Raw genomic sequence first — 9713 nt, 5'->3', positions numbered from 1 at the left:
GGAGAAAACACGTCTCTATAAAACCGGCGAGAAAACTGCTGAAGTGGCTTTCTCACCAAGTCAGCACCTCGTACGTGCTCAGGAAGCCGCCGAAACGCCACCTTCTCTGTTGCTGCTTTAATGATACCGCGGGGTCACGTTCCTAGCGGCTTCACTCAGCGTCTCTCGTTACTTGCTCGGACTGTTTTCGACGGCGCCCTTTTTCCGTTGGGAATTTCTCGCTCTGGCTTCTGCTTTCGTCCGTGACTTGATCACTTTTTCTCGCAAGCTATGTTTAGGCATTCCTGTCTTACTGGGGACCCGCCTGAAACATAAACAATGGGCTTGTTCTTTTGCTTTAGGTAGCCGTGCCTCTTGAAGAAAAATTTAAAGGCGGCTAGGACGAATTCAGAAAAAAAGGTGTTCGCTGCAACTTAGGATTTAAGAGACATTGTAACTCTGATTTACAACTTCCCCCTCAAGGCCAGCAACGGAAATAGAACGAACGGCTGACAATCGCAAACAAATGGGAACGTTATATATATATATATATATATATATATATATATATATATATATATATATATATATATATATATATATATATATATATATATATATATATATATATATATAATGAAGGACAGAAGCCAGCAGTCGGCGAGGCCAAGAAAAGCATTGGGGATTGTACTTTGCCTTTTTTTTTACTTCGATAATGACGTAAATTAGTAATGCAGTCTGTTTAGGGGACCGATAAATAAACACAAAGTAGAAGGAAAAACAACGTGCCGATGGTGGGAACCGAACCCACGACCTCCGAATATCACGTCCGGTGCTCTTCCAACTGAGCTACATCGACCGCTGTCCCCCCTGCTACTTTCTTGGGTATTAATGTTGTCTGTATACGAACCTTGAGAGTGTTCACCAGCGCCACCATCACCCATAGCGGCGGACGTGGCATACGTATATATACGTATGAAAACAGGTGAAAATCTGATGGAACAGGTGAGCTGCGCAGGGTAATGGTAAAAAAAAAAGCGCGAGCTTGTTGTTGTCGCTACGCACGGTATAGAGTAGAGTGTATGCGGAGTTCTCGGTTCTCAAGGCACGCCGGAGGGGAAATAGACGGGCGCTGACGTCCGTCTAGCGTCGTGTTATTCTTTGCCGCTTCTCAGAAGAATCATCGCCCGAAACGCGAGTGCTACGGATCACTTTGTGCCCCGCTGTGGCATGCGGAATGAGCCATATCTGCAGTGAACTGGAACTTTTACTTGCTTTCTGCTTCCATATTCTTCTACCTTCTCTAATTTCGTCGGGCATCTGTTTTTATGTTTTTTTTTTCGTCGTGCTCCTGCTTGAATTTCAGCATCGCCTCTTATTGTGCTCTCCCTTCATTTGGTTTCTGCCACACACGCACGAAGACTCATTTAGCAACTGATACTGAAAGGCCAAGTAGACGCCTCACTCCAACGTCTCCCTCCACTCGAAATCGCCGTATTATTCTACGCGAGACATATCCGTCTCTGCGACACTTCTAATCTCGCAGATAGACCATGCAACATTCTCAACCCGTCCCTGACTTCTCTCTTCATTCCACACCTCACTTCTCACTCACTGGCTGACAAAGCCAGTCGGCTTAAGAAGCGGGACAGCAATGCCAGCGATCCTGTATAAGCCTGCCGTCGTCACCACCTTTTGTCCGCGCGCGAACTGAAGTGGCGAAAAGAGCGACGCGATTTCATGGCTCCCGCTCCGCTTAGACGCTTTGCTTTCTTCCTTGTCAAGGTCTTTGGACGCTTCTAAGACCACTCGACGTCCGCCTGTACGGCACGCAGGAGCAGTTAATCTTCAATGAAAAGCTTAAGACTGGGTTTTTTACCTGATATCTTTTCCTGAGGCACCAACATTTTTGTTCTCCTGCGCCGCTGCACTTCCTTCTTCCTCTGATAGGACTTTCTTAACGCCTTCATTTGGCTTCTTTCCCCTTTAACTCAGTTCATCTTGTAAATTACCTCGTCTGGCAAAATGCTTGATGCGACCGAAGAACATTGCTAACGCTTCCGTCATTTTTCTCACTAGCTTTCTAACGCGTGGATAATCCTACTCTGGATTACACTATGCTCAAAATACGAAGTACTCTGACAGCTTAGAATGCTCATTAAAGATTTTTTATTCTACGCACCTTTGGTTAAGATATTTAAATTGTAATATTTTCCGGTTCCTTGTGCGACACGGTGTTTAAAGACTTCTAGAAGCGCTTAGTCATGCATAAAATATTTTCTGAATACATTTAGTTCCGTCCTGTTCACTCGATTTGTTTACCCTGTTTTGAGTTCTATCCTAGACCCCCAACAGCGCTCACGGGTTGCCTGGTTCGGTTTTGGTTTTTGAGGTTTAACGTCCCAAAGCGATTCACGTTATGAGAGACGCTGTAGTGAACAGCTTTTCAAATTCCGACCACCCAGGGTTCATTACCATGCGTTGATATCGCACAGCACATGGGCGTCTTGCTTTTCGCCTCCATCTAAAAGCTGCAGTCGTGGCCTGGATTCCATCCGGCATCCTTGGGTACGGCAGTCGAGTGCCCTATTATAACCATTGTACCTCCGCGATAAAATTTTACAGCTTGTGTAGGCGCACTATACAGAATTGACGTTTTAGACTCAGTCTCCCAAACGATGTTGCTTTTTTAGCTTCTTATCTCAAAAAAGGATAACTTGTGACAGCGATTCACGTATTGACCTTTACATTTTTAGCAGAATGCGAAGTGCATTGTCCTTCGCACTGACTGAGTTACTTTTGAAAACTCTCATTTTGAAAAACGTCCTAAATGTATTCATCCGAGATGTTTTCCTTTTAAAGGACTAAGCGAACCTAAACGTCAAGAGCGTTGCTCTTCTGATAGCTTTAGCGATGTCAGGAAACAAACCATTGTTCTAAGAAAGAAATTCATAACTTCAATTAATTCTGTGCTTGTTTGCATTTGCTTTTGGAAGTCGTTTCTGAGGCAGATTTTGTGGAGTTTTTGACTCTGTCTCTTTCAGGCAATCCAAAGCTTCGTTTAAAATGACACTACAGGAGAACTTACAGAAAGTGAGTACGAACACAAAGTCCTCTTCCTTTTGCCGTTTTACAAGAGCGGCAAGTGATACTACATTCATGTGCACTTAATTTACGGTGAATTATTATGTCTCGGTTTTATTTTACACTGAGCGATAAGCTTCAGTCAGTACTTGTGATGTTTCATCATTATCGGCATTACTCGTTCTTGAGTCCTTTTGATAAAAGAAGCCAATGCCTTGAAAGCTTTAACATTCAAAACTGTTTTGCAGATTTGAGTATTGCCACATTTTTGTTGATTTTTTTCAAGATTAGTTAATTTCGGACACGTTTTGCATATAGCCCTGGCCCTAGAAAACCAGAGGAACGAAACACACTTTTACAGAGACAGGTGAAAATTTAAGTTCGCTCGTTTTATAGTTCGAAGTGCTCTAGCATGTAATCTTAAACCTTGCCAGTACGCTGCCAGATCTTCCGCTATTTTAGATATGTTGCAATGGTATTTAGGGTAAAATGCATAATAATCAAACTTGCCCAGTTTGAGTATGCTGTCCTCGTAAACAGTGGAAGAACATGAATAGTGATTCGTTTTTATTTTTTCGTAATTAAACCAAAAGAATCAAGTCAAACCGTTGAAAATGTGTGATTAGAAAAGCTTGTTTTCGTTTATTCGATTGTCGTTGGGCTACGCAAAACTGGGTGAATTGTGACAACACCTACAGTTTATAATTTCGTTCGTCCTGACAAAATAGTCCCAAGTACGTTAACACTCGTAATAGTTCTTAATTTATCAGTAAATCTCAGATTCTTGAGCACTAACCCGAATTTCTAAAAAAAGGACGACTGGTGACCTACAGTCTGCCTGAGAAAAAGAATCAAGAATTACACATACCGCAAAGCCCCTTTTACTTTGTTATGGTCAATATATGATTGTCAATTGAGTCCACAAACGGCTTCTGTGAATTTCAGTTTTCAAATTTTGTTTCCCTGTTAGTATTGCCACACTGAAAAGATGATGTCTTGTGTGTCCGATGAAATAAAAAATCACGCCCAAATAAAAATCGTTGATGCTTATTTTCCACAACCACCAAAAGTGCATGTTAGCCATTTGCCCATCTCATAGTGCCTCATGACCTTACATCTTGGACTAAAAGAAATTTTAGCGTAATTTCCTTACATTGATTATAACTGCATCATAACCAGCAATATGTTCACATGTCCTCCCTCGGCTGGCTTGTAGCTTTTTTTTTTTTTTTGCAATTTATTTCCTAAAACGCATGTCATTGGTTCTATACGGCAGCCCTAATTACTGTTTGTGAGTGTAGGACGAACTTTATAAGTGAAGTTTTCCTACCCATTGGAAGCTTGGATCATTTCTATCAAGATGGGTGTAAATGGGTGTTATAATATTCCCCTGTCGCCTCTCACTTACGTTTCAAAAAAAACGAAGTCCATCGGTTTTCTATGGCAGCCCAAAAATACTTAGTGAGAGCGCCAGGAAGTCTTCAAACGCAAATTTTAGCCATCCCTGGGCAGTTTACACGATTAGCATCAAAGTGCTGACAACAGTGTATTACTATGCTCCACATACAGTTGTAAATTATTAGACTTTCAGTTGCCGGGCTAGTATACTGCAGGGAGACAGCTCAACCCGGTGCTTGTTGTTCTCTTAAAACCTGATCTATCATCGTTTGACAACACGTACATCTAGCTGCGTGTCCTTTTTGAGAAATCAATAAGTCCACAGCATTTTTTTTTGTCACGATCACCTAAGTTTCTGTTAAGGCACAATACGAAGGTGCGCACCAGCATAGTGAGAGACGTTATTTGCACGTGTGCGTATAACCATGGCAAAAAAACACTCAGAAATGTCTGAACATGGGCTCATGGTATACGAAAACCGTGTGCACATTCATGAGTAGAAATGCAGCATAAAGCAAGCATTCGTACTAATAAGTAGCGGTAGGAGTCGCACTGGGATATACGGTGCGTAATCAAGCTGTCACAGCATGAGAGAGGAGACCAGAATCTCGCAGGTCTGTTCCCCTCTTTTTTTTTTGCCCCCGTCTCGCCGCCGGTAAATATGCGGGCGTCGAGAGATGAGCGTGGTGCTGACAGGCTGCTGCACAGAAGCCAGCTGGAGCTAGGAGACCGAAAGCCATTAACGGAGTACTGGGGCACGACAGTTAGAACGCGCGTTCCACGGCCGACAGATCCCCTGCCTCTTCTGCTGCGAGTGGTCATCACGGAGCCGCGTCTTCGATGATGATCTCGGCTCCAGTCGCCCGCGCAGGTGTCGTTTTCCAGCGATCTCCGGTAACACGTGCTATGGAATGTCGACTATACATGTCGCAGCGGCCGGAGGAGACGCGGGCATTTATATTAGTACTATGCAGTCCAGTGCGAGGTATAGTAATGGGCTCTCTTGAAGCATGTAATCTGCGTAGGGGTGCTCACGTGCGCTGAAGCAGTTTACGACGGACTGCCATCGTGCACGCTGTCTTCAGACTTGGTTGTTATGAGCGCTCAGTATAGTTTTGTTAACGAGAATAATGCAGTATAACGAGGTACAGCATAAGGCTTCACTCAAGTGAAGTCTTATGTCAACATAACGTGGGCTCGAATATCCTGCACAGTTCTAGAGACGAATTTGGTATAGCGTGACCTACCATCGTCAAGCATAGCGTAGCAGTCTCAGTGAGGTATATTTGCCTACGGGGAAGGATGTTTTTGACGACTACCGCTAATAGCTCGGCTCACTGAATAGGCTAAATTGCTGGTGAAATAGCCTTAGTGCCGCTAACGCTGGCTGACGCGATGTGACACTAAATGCAGCGGCATAAAGTCTCAACACTGCTTCTTAAGCTGTAGAGGGCTCGAGTCTACGACGTATGAGGATGCCGCGAATAGTATGTGATGTGCGTGGTTGCATTTCTGGGCGACGTCTGGCAGCGTTGGTGCCGTCGGCCTGGCGAATCTTAAAGCTCGACTAGACCGCATCCGTGAAACTGCATGCGGCGCCCGCCTTGGCTTCATGAATAATTCCCCCTCCGGCGCCTCATGAGGGGTTGCAGAGTCCCTTTGAGACAAACTCGGAGTGAGAGACCGACGAATAGAGACTGGAAGAAAGATCAAGAATAGAGAAACAGACTGAGAAAGACTGTCCAGAAAGGCGAGAGACTTGGCGCTCTTCGAAGCGAATGACTCTAGGCGACTTGCGCTATTCTGCAACGCCGTATATAGCGTGCTGCTGCAACTTGTGGAAGGCGCTTGAGAACGTGTACTGCATAATAGACATGCAAATAGGTCGATCTACTCCTCCGTTGTACCAGTGCGTTTTGTTATCAAAGAAAAAATTCTGTTGAGAGGAACTGATATTGCAGCTCACTGTAAGGCAGTATTTATGATAGCATGCACTATGATTTTATTGCATGCATAAAAGTCATGCTTGCATACTTTTCATGTATAATTTGTTCTTTTACCGACAGCCTCCCGACTGAATGGCTAACAAAAAAGCAAAGATTAACCGCTTATCATGGTATGCACTATCCTCCTCTAGTTATTTACATTTTCTTTAGCACAGCTTCACACCATCTGAATATTACCATATTTGTGAATAAATGTCCAGATTTTTTTTTTTGCCGTCTTCAGCATCCTAAAATATAGTTTACCCCGCTCATTCGTGAATGTACTTGCAGTCTTCATACATATTCATAAATAATGTCGGCTGTGAATCAGCCCCAAAAACCGTATTGGGCAGGAAAAAGCTGTTGGACACTAACGCATTTCTTTACTATATAAACAGATTTTCCTTCTGAAGTAAAGCTTAAACGAGAACGCTGAGATCATTTTGGAACGGTTTGCCTCCCGGTATACAACGCATCACAGAGCCCTGCAGTAGCAGTGCCTTTCTTTACATAGCTGGCATCACTAATAGGCAAAAGTCTACGCTTGCTAAGTGAACAGACAAACGAATTGAGAAATTACGAATTTCTTTTTCAGAAAGCGCCTCATCTCTAGCTTAACAAATACTCTGGCGAAAGTGGAAGAAACGTTGTTAGACGAATCCCACACTTTGCCTTCTAATTTATTGGTAGGAAACCTCGACCACGTGTACGACTGCTGGTTACAATGATATGTAAGATATATCGGCATACACACCTAACAATAGTGACATGTCTTATTACGACCGCGATTTCACTTGACACATTTAATTCAGCTGAGTGCTTTGCGACTAGGAGCGCCGTTTATAATAATCAAATGTGCACAAGAATTTCTATTCCACTTGCATGGCGGAATAGTTAAAGCTTTCACAGAAGCTGTGCAACTACTCGCAATGTAAATTGAAGGCGCTACCTCAGAGCGCGCTGAGCGCTAAGGAAGAAAAAAAAAACAGATCGATAGATTCAAAACACATGGCAAACAATAAGGATCACTTATGCTTCACCAGCACGGCCTAATAGAATTCCGAAAAAAGGTTGTAACATACAACCAAGTTTCTTTTTTACCTTCGCCTTCAAGATTTCTTTTACATCGCTTGTTTTATAAGCTTTATAAAAGTAAACCGAGATAAAAGGAAAACGGAGGTCATGGCTAGTAGTTGAAGTTTTCGCAAAGTAAGGTCTAGGGAGGCAATAGTGCTTATCTCAAAATTTTACTTTGGATGATCCGTTGTTTCGCGCATGTCATGGATCGTGCTCTCGTGATCACCATGACATGCTCAAGAGATTTAGGATCATATTCCAGCGCATTTGCGGAAGAGTCAAGTGCGTAAGCCGACACTAGAAGCCAAAATCTATGGCTTTTATGTGTTTCACAACCTTGCGTTAAACTCTTAGGCAGCGTTGTGGAAATGTAATTTGGTATGAAGAACTAGCGTGTGGTATAAAATGCTATCCCTTTGCGCATTCTATACATGGCAGCGATGGTGTTGCGGGTAAAGCGGAAAGTGACATCGATTGGATAAAAAAAGACCACAGCCGTATTATGAGTGTGCGCAGAGGGTGGCTATGTGTGTGCATATGTGTGTGAGTGTGCGTGTGAGGGCGTGAGTCTGTGTGTCTGTTCGTGCGTGTGCGTGCGTGTGTGTGTGGGGGGGGGGGGGGGGGGGGGTCGGGGGGACATTAATCCAGCATTCTTTATTTCGTGTGTGTGGGTGTGTGGGCGTGTGTGTGAGGGGGAGGGGGGAGGGGGCATTAATCCCGCACTCTTTGTTTCGATAGGTCACCTACTCAGAGTGCATATATACGAAGTAGAAGTCGCGCTCAGAAGCTTCGAAAGCGTTGCAGAAAGGGTTCAAAATTTCAGATCGACTCAAAATAACTTTATCAGTAGTGTCTAAAATCGCGACTGATTGCACAAAAAGAATTGCAACGGAATTCGTTATCGGCCCTCCGCACAACACAAAAGGTTTCATGGCGTGTTAAGAGCTGCTGCCATCCGGCCGAACGTGACCTTTCAACAGATTCTGGGAAAAGCTGAGCTACGGAGTAGACTTTCCTCGCCTCACAGGCACGTAATTAAATTGACAGCGGACCAAAACGCGAAGCTGCTCGTCGACAGAGGCGCGTTAGAACATAGCGTCCCGGCAAGACGTTTCGGGGTGTGTGTACAGGAGGGTAATTGCTTAATGAATCCGCCGTGAAGCCGGCCTTCTGCGCTGACAGCTCAGCGCCTAGAACTTGTCACAGCGTCTTCCACGCTTTCGGCAGATCGACAGGAAGCTAGCGTAGGCCATCAAAGAGAAATGAATAACAAACTATGCAATAAAGTTCCTGGTATAAGCGGAATTATTGTGCCAAAACGTGGCGCCTTCCGTGTGCTTTTTATACTATTTATATCTTGATCCCTCTAAGATGCTTTTCTCTTCAATTTCTAAGTGAATTTGTGGGCAGTAACGATTTTGTTCAATTTCCTTGCCTAAATTCTCTCTCACATTCAGGTTAAGCGTTGGGATATTTTTTTTTTTTTTACGCGTTTGCTGCAAGGTGTTGCTCACCGGCTTGCTTTCGTGGTTGGTGCTTGCTTTGTTTAAAAGTTTTGAACAGTATTGAATCATTTCATTGATGACGTTTTCTGCACTTACTACCTCGCGCTGGCTGGCAGCACTGGCTTGCAGCAGTTTAAAATTGCTACTAATATCATATTTTCAGGCGTGGTGTTATTAAACGCAAGGTGTCACATGTTTTCTGGAGTACTTGTATAAGAACTCAAGCAGCGCAATATTATTTGGCAGCCTGACCTCACGAGTATTCGAGTTTTTCTCGCGGTCGCAATTTTCCATGTTTCATACAGGAATGGTAAGTAGAGCGTTCTAGGCGCGTTGTCGACCCTGCCGATGAAATGTCAGTAGATATTTGGCCGACAGCAGCAACATCAGCGCTTCGACAGCTGTGCTGCTGATTGCGAAATTCGGAGTATGAAGCAGGTTGAAAGGACTCACGTTCGTCTTTGGTTGAGGGCTTTTTCAAACATTTAGACCCAATCACATGTTTTATAGAGCAATTTAACTTAGCTAGAGACCGGTATTCATGCATAACAGCCTGCCTGCCAAAGGGTATAAAACCAACATTACAAATAGTGTACACCAAGCTTGCTCTGCTATGCCATTCATCTTTAGAGGAGACCAAGACGCCCTCCCACAATTGAGTTGAGCGGAACTTTGTCCGATTTTG

General features: G+C 43.9%; 1 non-coding gene across 1 annotated transcript; it reads right to left on the bottom strand.

Moving 5' to 3' along the window:
- Nucleotides 1-765: 765 nt before the first annotated feature.
- TRNAS-UGA (transfer RNA serine (anticodon UGA)) lies at nt 766-838 on the bottom strand. The gene has a single exon. It is a non-coding gene; the product is annotated as a tRNA-Ser (tRNA).
- Between the last annotated feature and the right edge of the window lie 8875 nt (nt 839-9713).

This window comes from Amblyomma maculatum, chromosome 4 (genome assembly GCF_055883805.1).
Source record: "Amblyomma maculatum isolate TAMU_Amacu chromosome 4, ASM5588380v1, whole genome shotgun sequence".
Taxonomy (NCBI): Eukaryota; Metazoa; Arthropoda; class Arachnida; order Ixodida; family Ixodidae; genus Amblyomma; species Amblyomma maculatum.
Note: the sequence above shows the minus strand (reverse complement) of the source record. Positions and strands in the feature narration are given on the sequence as shown.